General features: G+C 43.5%; 2 long non-coding RNA genes across 2 annotated transcripts in view; both read left to right on the top strand.

The window, feature by feature from the left end:
• LOC137625559 (uncharacterized) overlaps positions 1-2886 on the top strand; it is a 236021-nt gene extending 233135 nt beyond the window's left edge. Inside the window, exon 3 of the long non-coding RNA XR_011040862.1 lies at positions 1-2886. This exon is cut by the window's left edge and continues 331 nt beyond it. This is a non-coding gene — a long non-coding RNA (uncharacterized lncRNA).
• Positions 2887-4389: 1503 nt separating this feature from the next.
• Positions 4390-20955, top strand: part of LOC137625502 (uncharacterized) — a 94323-nt gene continuing 77757 nt past the window's right edge. Inside the window, exon 1 of the long non-coding RNA XR_011040861.1 lies at positions 4390-4699. This is a non-coding gene — a long non-coding RNA (uncharacterized lncRNA). The remainder of the gene's footprint in view (positions 4700-20955) is intronic.

Raw genomic sequence — 20955 nt, 5'->3', positions numbered from 1 at the left:
GCGTCCCTCTGGCCAGCGGTCGCCAACCTTCCAAACTTCATGGACCACTAAATGTATGATTTTAAATTTGGCGGACCACTAATACGACTTTCTAAAAAATGCATTTGTATAATAGCAATCAGAGTACTTTTTTTTGTATTAATGTGAAATATATGTATTTCATTTAAAAAGATAGTTTAATTATTTAAAAAAAATTTAAATGTGAAGTTTATTTAAGCATTGCATATTTTAAATGATATTTGCTCCTGTTTATTTGCGATAAGTTTGTGGATTTTTTACTCCAATGGCGTAAATGCAAGACGAAGGGCTGATTTTATGTCAATCCAAGATCAGTAGCTATAGTCTTAATTGCGTTGTCAGATGAAAATGTCTTTTTCACACAAATATGCTGTTGGAAATTTAATCCAAATTTCCATTGATCTATCACCCAGTGATGTGTAATCTCTGTTTAGGGAAACCCAAAAGCAGGTTCTGATAAGGATGACTGAAATTTAGCTTTGGGAATGTCGTTGATGAAGTCTTCTTTCTCAATCACGCTATTTAATGTTATTTCTAATGTTTACTGCAAATGGCCTATTACCCACATATTACCATGTCTGTGATCATCTTCCTTTGTGTGAAAACAACCAAAAAATTCTGTCAATTACTGCAAGCGTTGTTGAAGTGCTATGGGATAGGAATCCTAAAATAATGACATTCTTCAACAACCAATCAATTCACCTATCTCGCACCTTTATTCTTACAAATTACTCTATTTTCATAAGATTGTCTTAACAGCGTGAGCAAAGTTGAACAACAGAATAAAGGCTTAGTCAGAACAACATAAAACAACGTGATATAATGAATTGATTAAAGGCACTAACTTATTTTTGCTTATTTTCATGCAATCATTGAAAGTATTCAACCGGTTTCTTAGCTACTTTTTTCCCTTTGCAAGTATCTTTCAGAAATCACAATAAAAGAGGCTTGAATACGGGATGTTGATGAATACAAGTTTTATATTTTCTTTTTACCTCGAGTTTTTCCGAATGTTCTTTCTAATGGTGCCTGGCGAGGACTTTGATTCATTGATCAGCTCATGGTTAAGTAAAATATAACTAATATCGTTAATTATTCTATCTTTAGTTTTACTAAAGAAATGCAAGATATCTCCTAGTTCTTTCTTACCAATTACGGGTTAATTACATCCTATTTTATCTAAATATGAAAGCCAACTAAAAAGAGAAGCTGCAATTTAAGAAACAGTTGCGCATCATGTTTGATAGGTTTCACGTATAAACTTTAAATACAACAAAAGTTTTGTTAAACTATCAACACAAACCTATAGAAAAATACCAGAATTACAAAAAAAGGAATCGGCCATGACCTCCACATTTACCAAAATATATGACACACACTTTCGTCTCCTGCAACAAATAAACACACTCACTGTGTTCGGTACAGTTATGAAAAAGTTTTATTTAATAAGCGTTTTATGTAAGCCTACACAATATAGGGAGAACTTCACAATTATGATAATTAATTTATTGTAATTAACAAAGCTGGTAGATAATCAATGCTGTTTTTTTCTGCTAAATGCTGCATTCAAATTGTTAATGTTTAATTGCCGTAAAATGCTAAATTGACAACACTTGCATCTCTGGCTTCTGTGCAATTTGTATCTGGGTTTCCTGAAGAGGATTAAAATAACATAAAAATTGAATAATGTCCCAATTTTTCTGTGGACCACCGAAATTTTTCCACGGACCACCGGTTGGCGACCGCTGCTCTAGGCATACCTTGTCTTGAATTACCATAGCAGAATCGGGAAACGGGTTTAATATCTCTGAAGGAACAGACGAAGGTCTTGATGGGTGTCCATATAGAATACATAGTAATCTTGCGGTTCCTGTAGAGTATACCTAAGAATAAACCCTAACTCTCTCGGATGATAAGATTCCTCGTCAAACAGACTTGAAAATTATGCAGAGATGTAAAAAATGCCCATAAATTCTAATGCTCAACTTGCAGCCAAGATCAGAGAAATATTTTATTGTAGAATATGCAGCTCAAGAAAATGAGAACTATTTCATACAGTTAATTAGTACCATAGAAGTCTACATGTCGTGACGTCACGAGCAGAGAATCACGATAGATAGGAATGAATGATTTGTAATTATCTGGTATCATAACATCAGTGGTCATTAATACCGATTTAATCATGCTTAATTAACAATTAATAATTAAGATAAAAACTAAAAATAAAAACAAATTAATAAATAACTTAACAATGAAACTTTTAAAATTTAGTACATTTAAAACCGAGTAAGAAGGCCAGCTTCTCATATGAATTTAAAAATGCCACTAGCATCCTAAAAAATGTCCCCTCCAAGAATCTTGGTGAGGATGTACTTGCCATCCTCGCCACGAGCTTCAGACAGGAATTGTTCCCTGATACCCACAAGACTGGGACATTCAATAAGTAAATGCCTCACAGTCAGAGGGACCAAACAATTATCACAGAATGGCTGACACAAGAGACACGGTAGAGAATGGTGATGGTAACTAAAATAAATCATGCAAGAGAAAAACAAGAAAATATAGAAGGCAACTAAACTAGATCATGCACGGGATAAATAAGAATAAAAGATTAATTAAAAATAAAACGTAAAGATAATTCTTCATAGTTTTCATATATTTCTTTTTAATATTCAGTCGTTTCATTGCCTCTTTGCATATAAATATAAACAAATCAACCAGTTTTGTATTTCTAACTTTGCATATATCAATAGTGTTTTAGTCATTATTGGCAGGGGGTCAATAATGAGTTAGGAACATTTGTGAAATTTAGAATAGTAGTTGGTGATGCCATGAAATTCAGTCCCACCATGAAAATCGTATTAAGAAAATAAGTCAAAAACAGGCCTTTTATTCACTTAACTACAGTAGTTAATTGTTAATAAATTTATTTACCAATGACCCATGCCGGTGTAAGACCCTTTTCATCTATAATAGACTTACTAATACCAAAGACTATATCATTTCCAACCCCTTTTGATTATTTTTATGTGATACAATTTAGTGAGTTATTTTGTTCATTTTGTTTGTATATTTGTACATTTATTAGTTTATATTACTAAAGAGTAGACATGAGTGTATCATGCATTTCCATTACAATAAAGAAAAATACAATTGTGTTTTATATACGCGTAATATCTCATTTCTACAGTGGCCTACAAATTGTAATTAAATGTATGCCTACACATAGGGACTTGTGGCTAAGTTTAACAAATCAGATCAGATATTATTATTATTATTATTATTATTATTATTATTATTATTATTATTATTATAAATTTCTAAGCTACACCCTAGTTGGAAAAGCAGGGAAAATAGAACAGTGAGGAAAGGAAAAAAGGAAAAAATAAAATATTTTGAGAACAGTAACATCAAAATAAATGTTCCCTATATAAACTATAAATAATTTACTTTAACAAAACAGGAGGAAGATAAACCAGATTGAGCAGTGTGCCCGAGTGTACCCTCAAGCAAGAGAACTCTAACCCAAGACAGTGGAAGACTATGGTACAGAGGCTATGGCACTACCCAAGACTAGAGAACAATAGTTTGATTTTGGAGTGTCCTTCTCTTAGAAGAGCTAAGAGTAAGGTTATGAGATATACGAGAAGGGAGGGTGGTGCAAGGTTGAATGTCATGTTGAATGGAGAGTTACTTAAGAGGTGGATCAGTTCAAGTACTTGGGGTCTGTTTTTATAGGAAATGGTGGAGTGGAAGCAGATGTACGTCAGAGAGTGAATGAAGGATGCAAAGTCTCTTCTACCCTTACCAAGAGGAAAGTAACCACTGAGCAATTACAGTACAGTAGTTAACCACTTGGGTGAAGAAGAATGGTTTGGTAATCTCAGTGTAGTCAGGTGTATGAGGACTGCGGCGAATCTGTAAAGAATAGGCCAGATTAGTCGGTGTATTTTTAGGCAAAGGGAAAGAACCGTGACCAGAAAGAAGGATACAATGTAGTACTGTCTGATCAGTCAAAGGACCCCATAACTCTTTAGCGGTAGTATCCCAACGGGCGGCTGGTGCCCTGGCCAACCTACCAGTATGTTTTACTTTATACGAGCGTGATATTGTGTAGAACATTTATAAATGATTGTAATATACAATACTTAGTTTTGCAAGAAAAATATATTCTGAAAAATATATTGAGAACATAAGGATATGTATTCATAATCTGTATGTAGGCCTACCTATTTGTAAATTTGCAATTTAGTGATCTAAAATTTTAGAATGTCATATATATAAGAATGAAATATACTGACGTAGTAATGCAAATTATGAACAAATATGTCGCAGAATTTACAATAGATTTCCATCCTATATTCCCGTAAGCATTACCGCTATGAATGGTTATTGGTTAATCGTTCGGTCAATAGATGGAGCCATTCGTTTCGCATGGGAGATTGGGAGTATCTGGCATCTTTACATAGCTGTAGCACACTCATTTGAGTGCTATTGGGCTCGGCCTTCCATCGGTCATATTCCAATTCGATATCGGCCATTATTGGTAACAGAGTGTGTCTCTGGCTGGATCTTTGGCAGCTTTACCAACTCGTGGCTGCTCGTCCCTAAAATGAGTTAGGGTGTCGCTTCAGAAAATTTGTAGCCTTTGCTGTAATGTTGTGTGAAAGGAAACAAACAGGTAGGTTAATACCCAAATTTGTTCAGAAACTTGATAAATTATAATAAAAAAGATAGAAAATATTTTGCTTAACCCAAATTGTTACTGTTCAAGCTTTATCCATTCATATATAAATAAATTCCATTCTTGTTTTAATTTGCGCAAAAAGATCAGTTATTTGCTCCTTGATCTGAATGACAACAGGATTTTTTTTCTCCATTAAAAGCAACGCATCTTTTGTAAATTTAATCTCCTTGAATCCATAGAGCATCTTAGAAAAGTTTTGTATTGATTTCAGTGTTGAAAAGCAGCCTCTGATGTAGTTATAAGAATTATCATTAGAATCCAAAAAAGAAAAAAATTGAAAAAAAATGAAAAAAATAATCAAATAGAATAAGTGGAAGGAGGATTATAAGCTAATTCTACACTATCACATAAAAGATTATGGTACAGATTTGGTAAAATTATATTTTACCACTGGATAACATTTCTAATAGAAAAAAAAACTTCATACAGTAAATAGTATGCTTTCAACGAATTTGACCTTTACCTTGCTTCACAAATAGTCTGTTCTGTCATCCTTCATCTTCCCAACGGACACGGGTGGGAGCTGGGGCTTTGGGTGGGGGAGAAAAAAAGAAAAGATTATGTACGACTGGAATAAAGGTAAAACTCATTGTAAACACACTATTGACTGTAGGGAAAAGTTTTCTTTGCAAGGAAAGTTTTTTTTTCAATATTAAACTTACCCGATAATCATGTAGCTGTCAACTCTGTTGCCCGACAGAATTCTACGGAAGGGATACGCCAGCGATCGCTATACAAGAGGGGGGTGTACTCACAAGCGCCAACTGTGGCCAGGTACTGCAGTACTTCTTGTTGACACCACTTCAATTTTTCCTCTGTCGTGCTTCCGGCAAGACGTTCATGGATACGCTTATAATTTTGGAGTCTTGTTCACGGTTTTTGGTGAAGTATTGCTCTAAGATTTCAGCTTTCGCTATTCAGGAAGTTCTATTATTAGCTTAGCTAGCTTTTGGAATTAATTTGATTAATTATGGTGACGAAGAGAGTATGAACTCTCTTTCACCTTTAAATGGCCGACCCTTCCCTTAGACGGAAGTGTTGGTGTCTAAGAGAGTATAGACTCTCTTTCTTAATTTTGCTTAACAAAAGTTATAGATTTATTTTATATCTCTCCGCCTTTTATAGGCCTCTTCGATTAACTTCCTTTTATGATAAAATTATTAAAATTAATTTTTATATTTGTTTATATTCGACCTTTCCTAATAGTAGGCGGTCTTTTCTTGTACCGAAGTTATTTAACATTGAGCCCGTCATTTCGGTTTTACCTGTTAACATATTATGCTATTTTAATGTTTTTGAAAGAATTTCTTTGATAGTCTCGTACTGTTTCAAAGTTGAACTAACGTTTTGTTTTGTCTCTGCAGTTGTTGACGTTCAGAACGTTCAACTTGCGCTCTATCGTTACGATAGAGAGAGAATTTTCACGGTGTCACGTTGCAGTAAGAGTAAACCGTTTATAACGTTTTGTTCATTCTTTCTTAGCTTAATGGTTTTAATTCTAATAAAGGAACTTTTTATTTGGGAAATCTTTCAGTTTTTTTCCTTTAACAATAATATGTTTTAACGAGTATATATGATTGGGCTCTTCTCTCAGGTTCTAAGTCTAGAGAGAGAGAGAGAGAGAGATAGAGACGGAGGGAGAGAGAGCTGGATAAACGTTTCGTTCAAGCGAGTAACGTTGTTATCGTTTTTGCTCTTCTCCCTAGTCTCTTTAGGGGAAGAAGGTAAACGTTTCTAGAGTTTATTCTTGTTCTCAAGCTTTATGCGGTGAGAGATTTTAAACGTAGTTTATTTGATCTAGTGTTTAGTCTCTTTCCAGCCACTGAATTATTTATCTTTCATTAGATTTTTCTGTTACATTGTAATTCTGTTTTCGCAATTACTAACTTTTAAAGAAGGATAGAATTGCGTGTTTCAGGTACAAACCACTTAAAGTTTCGAGTTCAGTGAAATAAGTGCAAACAGAAATTCAAAAGTGATAAGTGATTAGCGCAAAGTGTGTCAGTGTTGTGCGTGAGGGTACTTCTTGCGTGCCAGTCGTCCTCCCAGTCCGGGACCTCTTGCAAGCTCCCAAGCCCAGGGGAGAAGCAATGTCGAAGGGCAAAAGGGTTCGGCAGGCCTTGATCGGCGCACAGAAGTATCCTCGGTGGTTGCGGGCGTGTCTTACAGAGACCGTCACTCCCACCCGCAGACGATTGAGCCCTTATTTTACTCGTCTGCAGAAGAAATTTCGGGGAGATAACGCTGGACTCAGGTCTCAAGACCTCTTAAACGTAAAGTCCAGACCTCTAGAGTTCAACAACCCGGATGCAGTCATTGGGTTAGCTCTGACTCTCCGCAGTCATCAGGTGACTGCACACCTCCTAAGAGAGGTAAGGTGATGCCGCAACAGACCTCATCTTCTGTTAAGGCTTTGCCTCAGCAGACCTTAGCGTCTGCCGACCCCAAGATGACTTTGTTGCAGTCCATGCAGTCACAGCTTGCGGTCTTAATGCGTGAGTGTCAGGCTGAGAAGGTTACACCTCCTCCTGCGATCGCTCCGCCTCACCGCAGTCCAGTCTGCCAGGCGTACGATGTTGAGGTTCCTCAGGATACCTTACCGCGTACTGAGTTGCCAGTTACCAGCGGTGTGCAGCAACCTCCGCCTTCCTTAAGGCAACCTCAGCAATGGGAGCAGGAATCTTATGCCTTACTTCCTCCGCTTCCGCTTGCGGTTCCACCAGCGAGGCAACAATCTCTTGAGGTACGACAACCTCTTCCATCAATGAGGCAGCCACCTCAGCACTCGCTGCAGCTTAGGCTAGCACCTCAGGAACCTCAACTCGCGAGACAAGAACTGCGTTCTGCGCAGCCGCTACCTCAACTCTCGCAGCTCACACCTCAGGAACCTTAACTCGTTCCTCAGGAACCTGCTACTGCGCATCCGCAACCCTTACAGCAAGCGCAACTCTTGAGGCAGCAACCTCATGCTATGAGTCAGCCACCTCAACGCATGCATCTGCCACTTTCTCCTCAACTTGAGCCTCTTCCCATTCAACTTGGAAATAACACCTCATTACTTTCATAACTTGCATTTGTAATCATATACATGTATGCCTACACAAACATTATGATAATGGAGGTTATTTGTATTACTTATATAAAAATATATATGTATTCCTTGCAATATATTTTTAACAATATCGCAAATATGGAAAAAATATCTTCAAAACAAAAATGAATCATGAGTTATGAATGTAAGGTAAATATTATGTTGATATTAAAACCCCATGCAAGCATGCATGAAGTAATGCAGTGTTGCCAACAGGGCGAGTTTCCCTTTCCTGAGGTGAAGTAGATTATAGTACATTTAGTGTAGCTTAATTCTACGATTATCATGCCGGCTATCAAATTCATCAACAAAACAGTCTAAATCAATTCCCTCGGCACGTGCACTTTCAATGGACGGTAATGCGATATTACTCACTCTAGCACTGGTCATGGAATTTCTGAGAAATGTTACACGCCATGCAACACGCTCTGCTTACCTTACAGCATGCTCTACATACAGCATGCTCTGCATACAGCATGCTCTGCATACAGCATGCTCTGCATACAACATGCTCTGCATACAGCATGCTCTGCATTCAGCATGCTCTGCATACAACATGCTCTACATTCAGCATGCTCTGCATACAACATGCTCTGCATACAGCATGCTCTGCATTCAGCATGCTCTGCATACAACATGCTCTGCATACAGCATGCTCTGCATTCAGCATGCTCTGCATACAACATGCTCTACATACAGCATGCTCTGCATACAGCATGCTCTGCATACAACATGCTCCGCATACCTTACCGCATGCTTCTCAGTCACACATCTTTGGTTGTTGCCAACTCACTAGACTGTCAAGCAGTTTCATAACGTTGCCTTCTAGTCTGCTGCTTTTGCACCATTGAAACCCTCACTGAGAGAACTTAGCTTTTCTCGGATATGGTCCCTGTAGATGAGAAAGTGCTTTTCTCCCTCCTTCTGATATTCCCTTGAGGACTCTGTCATTTGGAGAGGAGCCTTTAGCTGCGTAGCCTCCTATGGACTTTTATTTAAGCATAACATGCTTCCAGGGAAGGTAATGGTTCCACTTCAGTCACTAACCCCGTCTGTTACCACACCTGCTCCCATAGACCTTGAGCTGTGTTGCAAGACATGCAGTCCAAACTTAGTCCTTGTTAAAGGATTTTTTGTTTACGGAGTCAGTGTGTCACTGGGAAGACGTTCAACAACCAGCAGAAGTGACTTGTTGTGACGCAGTGCGGCAACCTCAGCAACCCGATAAGGAGTTGTCTGTACGACCCAGACAGTCTAGACAGCTTCGGGTTGTCACTGTACTTCCTCGCTTCCCCATGGTTGACAGTTCACAGACTGTGCAGCAGTACCATGATCTTGTGTCCGGCTCCGTCAGACGACTGGCTTTTAAGAGCTCCCACAAGTCGTCGCTGTCTGGAGATTCTCAGATGGACTATGGATCTGACCAAGGAACTGGGCCTCCTGGTCAATTTTGAGGAGTCTCAGCTCATCCCATCCCAGACCATTGTCTCCCTGGGTATGGATCTTCAGAGTCGAGCTTTTCGGGCTTTTCTGTCGGCCCCAAGGATCTTCCAAGCCCTAGAATGCATCCAGAGCATGCTGAGAAGGAACCGATGCTCAGTCAGGTAGTGGATGAGTCTAACAGGGACACTTTCATCGCTGGCCCTGTTCATCGTGTTAGGGAGACTCCACCTCCCCCCCTTCAGTATCATCTAGCTGCTCACTGGATAAAGGACATGACGCTAGAGACGGTCTCAGTTCCTATTTCCGAAGAGAGGAGGTCTTCTCTCGCGTGGTGTAAGAACAGCTTTCTTCTCAAGGAAGTCTACCTTTGGCTGTTCAGAAACCCGACCGCCGTCTCCTCTCGGACACATCAGACACGGGCTGGGGTGCGACTTTGGACGGACAGGAATGCTCGGGAACATGGAATCAGGAGCAAAGGACACTTCACATCAATTGCAAGGAGTTGTTGGCGGTTCTTCTGGCCTTGATAAACTTCAAGTCCCTCCAGCTTAACAAAGTGGTGGAGGTGGACTCTGACAACACCACAGCCCTGGCTTACATCTTCAAGCAGGGAGGGACTCTTTCGTGAAGTTGTTCTATATCGCAAGGGACCTCCTCATCTGGTCTAAAGATCGAAAGCTCACGCTGGTAACGAGGTTCATTCAGGGCGGTATGAATGTCATGGCAGATCACCTCAGCCGGAAGGGTCAGGTCATCCCCACAGAGTGGACCCTTCACAAGAATGTTTGCAGCAGACTTTGGGCCCTGTGGGGTCAGCCAACCATAGATCTGTTCGCTACCTCGATAACCTAGAGACTCCTGTTGTATTGTTCTCCGATTCCAGACCCAGCAGCAGTTCACGTGGATGCTTTTCTGCTGGATTGGTTCCATCTCGACCTGTATGCATTCCCGCCGTTCAAGATTGTCAACAGGGTACTTCAGAAGTTCTCCTCTCGCAAAGGGACACGGCTGACGTTGGTTGGCTCCGCTCTGGCCCGCGAGAGAATGGTTCTTAGAGGTACTGCAATGGCTGGTCGACATTCCCAGGACTCTTCCTCTAGGAGTGAACCTTCTACGTCTACCTCACGTAAAGAAGGTACACCCAAACCTCCACGCTCTTCGTCTGACTGCCTTCAGACTTTCGAAAGACTCTCAAGAGCTAGGGGCTTTTCGAAGGAGGCAGCCAGAGCGATTGCCAAAGCAAGGAGAACATCCACTCTCAGAATCTATCAGTCTCAAGGGGAAGTCTTCCGTAGCTGGTACAAGACCAATGCAGTTTCCTCAACCAGTACCACTGTAACCCAGATTGCTGACTTCCTGTTATATCTAAGGAAAGTAAGATCCCTTTCAGCTCCTACGATCAAGGGTTACAGAAGTATGTTGGCAACGGTTTTCCGCCACAGAGGCTTAGATCTTTCCACCAACAAAGATCTACAGGACCTCCCTAGGTCTTTTGAGACCTCAAAGGAACGTCGGTTGTCCACTCCAGGCTGGAATCTAGACGTGGTCCTAAGGTTCCTTATGTCATCAAGATTTGAACCTCTCCAATCAGCCTCTTTTTAGGACCTCACATTAAAAACTCTTTTCCTCGTGTGCTTGACAACAGCTAAAAGAGTAAGTGAGATCCACGCCTTCAGCAGGATCATTGTTTTCACATCTGAAACGGCTACATGTTCCTTGCAGCTCGGTTTTTACTAAACGAGCTTCCTTCACGTCCTTGGCCTAAGTCGTTCGAGATCCCAAGCCTGTCCAACTTGGTGGGGAATGAACTGGAGAGAGTACTTTGCCCAGTTAGAGCTCTTAGGTACTATCTAAAAAGGTCTTAACCTTTACGAGGACAATCAGAAGCCTTATGGTGTGCTATCAAGAAACCTTCTTTTCCAAGTTCTAAGAACTCAGTTTCTTACTATTCAGGCTTCTGATTAGGGAAGCACATTCTCATCTGAAGGAAGAAGACCTTGCTTTGCTGAAGGTAAGGACACATGAAGTGGGAGCTGTGGCTACTTCAGTGGCCTTCAAACAGAGCCATTATCTGCAGAGTGTTATGGATGCAACCTATTGGAGAAGCAAGTCAGTGTTCGCATCATTCTATCTCAAAGATGTCCAGTCTCTTTACGAGTACTGCTACACCCTGGGACCATTCGTAGCAACGAATGCAGTAGTAGGCGAGGGCTCAGCCACTACATTCCCATAATCCCATAACCTTTTAACCTTTCTCTTGAATACTTTTTATGGGTTGTACGGTCGGCTAAGAAGCCTTCCACATCCTTGTTGATTTGGCGGGTGGTCAATTCTTTCTTGAGAAGCGCCGAGGTTAAAGGTTGTGATGAGGTCCTTTAGTATGGGTTGCAGCCCTTGATACTTTAGCACCTTAGAGTTGTTCAGCCTCCTAAGAGGAACGCTGCGCTCAGTAAGGAAGACGAACTTATTTAAGGCAGAGTAATGGCTCAAGTCGACTTCCTTACCAGGTACTTGTAATTTCATTGTTATTTTGAATAACTGATAATATGAAATACGGGATACTTAGCTTCTTGATATACATGTACACTGGTTTTCACCCACCTCCCTGGGTGTGAATCAGCTACATGATTATCGGGTAAGTTTAATATTGAAAAATGTTATTTTCATTAGTAAAATAAATTTTTGAATATACTTACCCGATAATCATGATTTAATTGACCCACCCTTCCTCCCCATAGAACCAGTGGACCGAGGAAAAATTGAAGTGGTGTCAACAAGAAGTACTGCAGTACCTGGCCACAGGTGGCGCTTGTGAGTACACCCCCCTCTTGTATAGCGATCGCTGGCGTATCCCTTCCGTAGAATTCTGTCGGGCAACAGAGTTGACAGCTACATGATTATCGGGTAAGTATATTCAAAAATTTATTTTACTAATGAAAATAACATTTTTGAACGAAAATGTTTATTGAGATAAATTCAAAAGGCCATAGAACCTAACACACCCTACCTAACCTAAATTAGTAGTTCTTGGGGGCACAGACCTAGCCTGGCGGCAAGTCCTTTGGCCCCTCTTCCCTGGTTACAGATCTAGCTTAGTGGCAAGTTCCCTGGACCCCCTTCCCAGGTCACGGACCTAGCCGGGACCAAGCCCCCCTGGTCCCCCTTCCCAGGTCACAGACCTAGCTGGGGGCAAACTCTCCGGACCTCCCTTCCCAGGTCACAAACCTAGCCAGGGTCAAGCCCCATGGGACCCCATTCCCAGGTCACAGACCCAGGTGAGGCAATTCCCTAGACCCCCCTTCCCTGGTCATAGACCTAGACAGGGCCAAGGTTCTAGACCTCCCTTCCCAGGTCACAAACCCTAAAAGTACATACATATACCAAGGCATTTCCCCCAATTTTGGGGGTAGCCAACATCAAACAAATGAAACAGAAAAGGGGACCTCTCCTCTCTACGTTCCTCCCAACCTGACAAGTGACTCAACTGAGTTCGGCTGGTACTGCTAACGGTGCCACAGCCCACCCTCCCACGTTATCCACCACAGATGAAGCTTCATAACGCTGAATCCCTTACTGCTCCTACCTCCGCGGTCTTCCAAGGCACCGGAGGAAGCAGCAGAGCCTACCGGAACTGCGTCACAATCGCTCGCCATTCATTCCTATTTCTAGCACGCTCTTGCCTCTCACATCTATCCTCCTATCACCCAGAGCTTCCTTCACTCCATCCATCCACCCAAACCTAGGCCTTCCTCTTGTACTTCTCCCATCAGCTCTTGCATTCATCACCTTCTTTAGCAGACAGCCATTTTCCATTCTCTCAGCATGGCCAAACCACCTCAACACATTAATTTCTTACACCCGTTCTCACCCTCACTACTTCGTTCCTAACCCTATCTACTCAAGATACACCAGACATACTCCTTAGACATTTTATCTCAAACACATTAAATTTCTGTCTCTCCGTCACTTTCATTCCCCACGACTCCGATCCAAACATCACAGTTGGTACAATCACTTTCTCATACAGAACTCAATTTACATTCATGCCCAACGCTCTATTTTTTACTACCTTAACTGCCCCCAACACTTTGCATCCTTCATTCACTCTCTGACGTACATCTGCTTCCACTCCACCTAGGCCTTCCTCTTGTACTTCTCCCATCAGCTCTTGCATTCATCACCTTCTTTAGCAGACAGCCATTTTCCATTCTCTCAGCATGGCCAAACCACCTCAACACATTAATTTCTTACACCCGTTCTCACCCTCACTACTTCGTTCCTAACCCTATCTACTCAAGATACACCAGACATACTCCTTAGACATTTTATCTCGAACACATTCAATTTCTGTCTCTCCGTCACTTTCATTCCCCACAACTCCCATCCAAACATCACAGTTGGTACAATCACTTTCTCATACAGAACTCTCTTTACATTCATGCCCAACCCTCTATTTTTTACTTCCTTAACTGCCCCCAACACTTTGCATCCTTCATTCACTCTCTGACGTACATCTGCTTCCACTCCACCATTTCCTATAAAAACAGACCCCAAGTACTTGAACTGATCCACCTCTTAAGTAACTCTCCATTCAACATGACATTCAACCTTGCACCACCCTCCCACCACCCTCCCTTCTCGTATATCTCATAACCTTACTCTTACCCACATTAACTCTCAACTTCCTTCTCTCACACACCCTTCCAAATTCTGTCACTAATCGGCCAAGCTTCTCTTCCGCGTCTGCAACCAGTACAGTATCTTCCGCAAATAACAACTGATTTACATCCCATTCATGGTCATTCTCTTCTACCTGTTTCAATCCTCGTCCAAGCACTCGAGCATTCACCTCTCTCACCATCCATCAACATACAAGTTAAACAACCACGGCAACATCACACATCCCTGTCTCAGCCCCACTCTCACCGGAAACCAATTGCTCACTTCATTTCTTATCCTAACACATGTTATTACCTTTGTAGAAACTTTTCACTGCTTGCAACAACTTTCCACCAACTCCATATAACCTCATCACATTCCACATTGCTTCCCTATCAACTCTATCATACGCTTTCTGCAGATCCATAAATGCAACATACACCTCCTTACCTTTTGCTAAATATTTCTCGCATATCTGCCTAACTGTAAAAATCTGATTCATACAACCCTTACCTCTTCTAAAACCACCCTGTACTTCTAAGATTGCATTCTCTTTTTTATCCTTTATCGCTACTTCACGGTTCGACTATCGCGGATTCACGACTTCGCGGATTTTTTTCATAACGCATGTATATACATATATCGCGGATTTTCCGGAAATTTCGAAAATAGCCGCGATATATGAAGACCCCAAATATTTCGTTAATTCCATTAATAATTAGTAATATCTGCTCTTACTGATGGTTCATTGCATTACATATGACATATAATTCAGTACAGAAAGAAATAAAACACGAAAAGAGAATGTGATCATACAATAATTCAGTATACGTAGTAAAATTAAATTGATCATGAAACGCAAACCAGATGCAGTCTTACTTTGTCATATTTGAATGGTGTACTGTACATGCATTAAGTGTTCTGTACATTAAAGGGTAGTTTGTTAACAGTACTACGTAAAGGGAAGGTTTTAAAAGTCTGAATATACATGTTATAACCTATCATATTTTTTTTTTATTACATTTAAAACAACTCTCTCTCTCTCTCTCTCTCTCTCTCTCTCTCTCTCTCTCTCTCTCTCTCTCTCTCTCTCTCTCTCTCTCTCGTAAATTATCATTCGGTCATTAGCGGCAGTTTGTTATTGTTGATTAAACGCCAAAAAAAAAAAGAAAAAAAAATTGTTTTCCTGCTTTGCTACGTATGTAGGATTTTATATAGATACGGTAAATAATATTTGCAATAACATATTTACTAAAAGCTTTTAATATCATTATTTATCACTTTCATCATGCGCGTTTAATGCCTTCGTTTGTTTATTACGATCGAAGATGGAGCGTACAGTAAACGAATGGAAGGTTTGCGTTTCAGGCGGCGTCATAAAGAAAAACATTATATAAATGGCATTTATTTCATTTATTTGGAAGTCCTAAGAAAAATTAAGTAAAACATTGGTAATAACAAAATCAACATATAATCAATATAATCGATGCAAAAACTAACCTATACACAGATGTGTAAATGTGTTTGTTTCTTCATTATGATCAGAGATAAACGTAAACAAAACATTGGTTGTCATTTTTTATCGTGCTTTTTGGTGTGTTAAGGAAACGCATGATAGAAAATCGCCTTTAATATTTGTGCCTGTTTTAGTTTAGGGTACTGTAGTACATGCATTAAGTGTTCTGTACATTAAAGGGTAGTTTGTTAACAGTACTACGTAAAGGGAAGGTTTTAAAAGTCTGAATATACATGTTAAATAAATACGTAAATATGGTGTCCCTACTTCGCAGATTTTCAGCTATCGCGGTCGGGTTTGGAACCTATCTACCGCGATAAACGAGGGTTCACTGCATACACTTTTCCCACCACACTCAACAAACTAATACCCCTTGAATTACAACACTCATGTACATCTCCCTTACCCTTATATAGAAGTACAATACACACACAAACCCAATCTACTGGTACCATTGACAACACAAAACACACATTAAACAATCTCACCAACCATTCAAGTACAGTCACACCCCCTTCCTTCAACATCTTGGCTCTCACACCATCCATACCAGATGGTATTCCTACTCTTGTTTCATCTAGTGCTCTCCTCACTTCCTCTCTTATAATCTATCTCATTCTCATCTCCCATCACCGGCACCTCAACACCTGCATCAGCAATTATATTTGCCTCCCTATTATCCTCAACATTCAGTAAACTTTCAAAATATTCCGCCCACCTTTTCCTTGCCTCCTCTCCTTTTAACAACCTTCCATTGACATCTTTCACTGTCTCTTCAATTCTTGAACCAGCCCTCCTTACTCTCTTCGCTACTTCTTATTCTCTTCATATGAATGACCCAATCCCTAAAAGTAAATAAAAAATTATGCCCCACCTAATTTCCTTTTATGTCCACCAACACTGTAACTACATTGGGGTTATAAAAGTAAATTACAAATAATGGCTAACATTACATGTGGTTGCATTCCAACCATAATATTATTATTATTATTATTTTTATTTTTACTAGTTAAGCCACAACCCTAGTTGGAAGAGCATGATGCCATAATCCCATTTACACAAATGTAAAAGATTCTATTGTAAGAGTGTGTAAATACTCACTAGAATTTCTTCCACATTCTGGTTATACAGTACAACAATCACGCAAAACGAAATTGAATATCTACCTCTAAAAGTAAACCTATTGCAATGTGATATATGTACAACTGATAACTCTTCAATATACTATGAATATTATTTTATCCCTTCTCAATGTTTTTTAAATCATGAGACATATTCCTGCTGAGGGAAAACATTTATCATTTGTTCCGTAACTGAAATACAAACCACGCTATTTAATATGGGTAATTACTTTCGGCGTAGCTGAAATAACAAGCCATTAGAATTTTAACGAGGGTTTACTACCCCACCGCAAGTTAGCGGGGGGTTAGGGAGGGTAGCTTGCTACCCCCCCCCCCTCACACACACACCTGTGCTTAGTTCACTTTGCTCTCAGCTTGGGTGCTGGACGGACGTGTCCGGTGTCACCCTCGCCTTATCTGACAGCCATTTAACTGATCTTTTGTTTTGCTTTTTCTTCGACAGAGTGTTGTGAAGTTGGCCTCTGCGATGCGGAAGTGTCCCGGTTTACCTGACCGCCCTTGTGGAACTTATATGTCGGCGGTCGAAACGGACCCTCACACCTTGTGTCCTTTCTGTAGGGGCCAACGGTGTGATAGAAGTAATGTATGCGGTGAGTGTGGGGAGTGGTCTACCTCCCAGTGGGAGAGGTTTTCCCGGCGCCGGAAGAAGAAGTCCAAACGGGATATTTCTCCTTCGAAGAGTTCTTTGAAAGGAGAAAAACCCAAGGTCTCTTCTTCCGTGCCCCAAACCTCCTCCGAAGCTCCCACTCGATCGGTTTCTTCCGAGAAACTGTCGAGTGGTAGCGTAGGCCGCAGTTCTGTTGACCGATCTCGGGGTTTGGGAGAGGGAGTTGCCTCCCATAGCGAGGCAGCTCCCCCTCCTCCCCCGGGGAGGATATTGATTCTCATGTTAATGTGTCTAACCATGATTTGTTGCAGCTTTGGGCTTCCTTGGGGCTTGAGAGTTCGCCCTCCAAGGAAGCCTTGTTTGACATGATCAAATTAGGAGCAGCTGTCAAAAAATCGCTGACTTTAGCAGAGGTTGATCCTCTGTCTATCATCGACGTTGTTGTGGCAGAGGCTTCTGATGAGTTGGGTCAAACCTCTGCTCCTGATGTTGCCGATGTAGCTGAAGGCTTAGTTTCCCCCTCCAACATCCTTCGAGGGAGGAACTAAGTCCAATGGTCTCTCCTGCAGGTGATTCTCCCCCTCGGGGGAGTTCACTGGCAGAGACTCCTCTTCGGATGACTGCTGGTCAGCCTGCTGACCCCACGGCCCCCAGAGGGAGTATAAGGCGCAAAGCCCGCCTTCCTCTTCGCCGTAGAGGACTTCCTTCGCCTCACAAGGGTGTGAGGAGGCGCCTCTTCGGCTCGTCATCCCCGCAGTCCGCCGCATAGGAACCTCGTCGTCGATCACCGACCCTTCCAGCTACATCCCTGGACCTCTCTGCAGATCGTTCGCGATCTCCTTCGGTGGAAAGTCGTCCTTACAAAGGGCGCGCCGACCTTCCACCCGCCAGACCTGCTGACCTGCTGCCGTCGCCGTTTCTGGCCGCTGATGCGCTGTGGGCGCCCACGAATCCTGTCTTCAAGCGGGCATCAGTCCTTTCGGGGCACAAGGGACTTTCTCTCATGGAGACTAAGTCCCTTACGCGCCAGGTATCCCCTGCGTGCCATCGATCTCCTACGCGCCAGCGCGCAATTGCCTGCAAACGATCGCCTGTTAGAGTGCCCCAATGCTCTCCTGCCCGCCAGCGCGCCACTGCGCGCCCTCATCCTGATGCGCGCCATGCGCGTCCATGATCTCCTGCGCGCAGCGTTCTCCTATGCGCCAGCACTCGCCTGTGCGCCAACGTTCTCCTGCGCGCCCACGATCTTCGGATCTGGGCACAAAGGGGAAGATAATCTCTTCCCCTGCTCTCCGGCGCTCGCCAGCACGCCTCCCTTCACCTACACGCCATTGCGCGCAGTCTCCATCGCGCGCCCTGTGCGCCCGCCTGTTGCTGTTGAGGATGTTCGCCCTCATGAGCACCCGCGCGCAAAGGATATTATTTCCCCTGCGCGCGCGCCCGTTTTCGCCCTCACGGGCTCAGCGTGATCCTGTACGCCCGCGCGCGCGAACAATCGCCTTCGCGCGTGCGAACAATCGCCTTCGCGCGTGAGTGCTTATGCAGCTTGCTGCGCAGCCGCCGCTATCACCAGAACGCGCCCCTGCGCGCCATCGCTCGCCCACGCGCCAGCGATCGCCCGCGCGCCCACGCCATCACCTACGCACGATTTAGGCAGAATTGCATCGCGCGAGTGCCAGCGTGACCACCAGCACGACCTCCAAGGCAATCCCACGCGCGAGGCTGCAGGACGACGCATGGCTAGGTCATCGTCATTGCTTCCCCCCCCCCTCCCCGCAAGCGCAGAACAGCGCGCTCGCCGGAGGGAGGGAGAACTCCAGATAGGTCCAGGAACTCGCTTTCTTTTCAGGCCGACCCTGCTTTGGTAACTCCTCCTAGGGATCGAACGATCCCCTTCCCTCCAGAGGGAGTTTCTGACAGCACAGCTGTCAGTCGACAGCCCTGGTCTGGGTCCCTCGTCAGAGCGGTCGTACAAGCTTTTAAGCCTGTTCTCTCTGAACTGGGACACAAATCAGTGGCAGTTTTGACTCCCCTGAAGAGGAAGAGAGGACTAGCAGACGTGGTAACTTCTCCAAGGGCGAAGTTGACTCCTCGGAAGTCTTTGAGGAAGGCCCCCTCCCCCCCCAGACTTTCTCTCCCTCCCCTTCGGATGAAGATTTCCCGTCGTCAGGGGAGTCCCGGGAGGTGAGGCGTTCCCCCATCGCACCAATGAGGGAAACCCCACCTCGCGCAGAGAAGTCTTCTCGGGTAGGGGTGGAGGAGAGCCTCCCACCATCACCACTGGAGTCCTGTATCCCTCCCAGGAGGAAGTCGAAGGACTCCAAGACGATTCTGAAGTCATCCTCGAGGATTAAACCAGAGACAGCCAAGCCCTCGGAGAACGTCCACGAGTCCCCTCAAGAAGAGCCTTCCGGGACAGGAGACTTCGCTGCCAGCCCTTCAGGAGTCAGAACACGCTTTCTGGCAGGTTGTGACCCTTATGAGGAATCTCAACGGGTTCTCGGACCCAGAGATTCCTCCTCGTGAGGGCAAGGACACGGTCCTGGACCGAGTCTTTGGTACTCAAAAACCCTCTAGGGCCAGTGCTGCTTTGCCTTGGTCCTAAGGGGTTAAGAGTGCCAGAGATAAGGTCGAGGGCCAGCTCTCCGAGCTTGCCTCCTCCAGCCGGTCCAGCGCCGGGAACAAACTCCTCCCGCCTCCTCGTGTCCATCAGAGGAGGTACTTCGAGATCATGGAGGAGACTTGTTTAGCTCTTCCTTTGCACCATTCTTTGGAAGAGCTTACCAAGGGATTCCCTCTTGAGAGACTCTCCACCCGGCAAGTGGCTTTCTCGGCTACAGAGATCCTCAGCCAGGAGAAGGTAGCGAAGTGTGCCATGCAGGCAACTTTGTGGCTGGACATCTGGCTAGGGTCTCTAGGCATCCTGCTACGATCCGAGGACCTGTCCAAGGAAAGTACCAGGAAGGCCATGGAGACATTTCTACTCTCAGGCACCCGTACCATCGAGTTTTGAGATGCGGTGTCTGAGAGGTTCCACCAGAAAATCCCCAACACCGAGATCAGCAGGCTCAGACATTCTTCCATCTTGGGGAGGAATCTGTTTGAGCCTAAGGACGTGGAGCAGGCAGCTGAGAGGTGGAGGAAGTCCAACCAGGACTCTCTCCTACATAATGCTTTGACATCCAAGCCCTATAAACCTCCAGCAACCCAGCAACCACGTCCTACCAAGACTACGAAACCGGCAACAGCAGCGAAGACAACAGTCCCCCTGCATGTCCACCAGTAGGAGGATGCCTACAAAGTTGCGCAAGCAGGTGGCAGCAACTCGGGGCCGATTCCTGGACGATTTCCGTAATTAGTCAAGGATATCGCGTCCCGTTCATAACATCTCTACCTCCCCTGACAGCGAATCCAGTGTCGTTGAGCTTCCTTGCTATGGGATCGGCAAGGGGGCAAGCCCTTCGGGCAGAAGTCGAGACCATGTTGAAGAAGGGCGCTCTCCAAGAGGTCGTCGACGGGTCCCCAGGCTTCTTCAGTCAACTCTTTCTTGTAAAGAAGGCGTCTGGAGGCTGGAGACCAGTCATCGACCTCTCAGCTCTGAACAGGTTTGTCAAGCAGACCCCGTTCAGCATGGAGACGGCAGACACGGTCAGACTTGCAGTGAGACCGCAAGACTTCATGTGAACAGTGGATCTGAAGGACGCGTACTTCCAGATCCCAGTCCATCTGTCT

The sequence above is a fragment of the Palaemon carinicauda genome, chromosome 2, assembly GCF_036898095.1.
Source record: "Palaemon carinicauda isolate YSFRI2023 chromosome 2, ASM3689809v2, whole genome shotgun sequence".
Classification (NCBI taxonomy): domain Eukaryota; kingdom Metazoa; phylum Arthropoda; class Malacostraca; order Decapoda; family Palaemonidae; genus Palaemon; species Palaemon carinicauda.
This window is presented reverse-complemented; position numbering and strand designations above follow the sequence as displayed.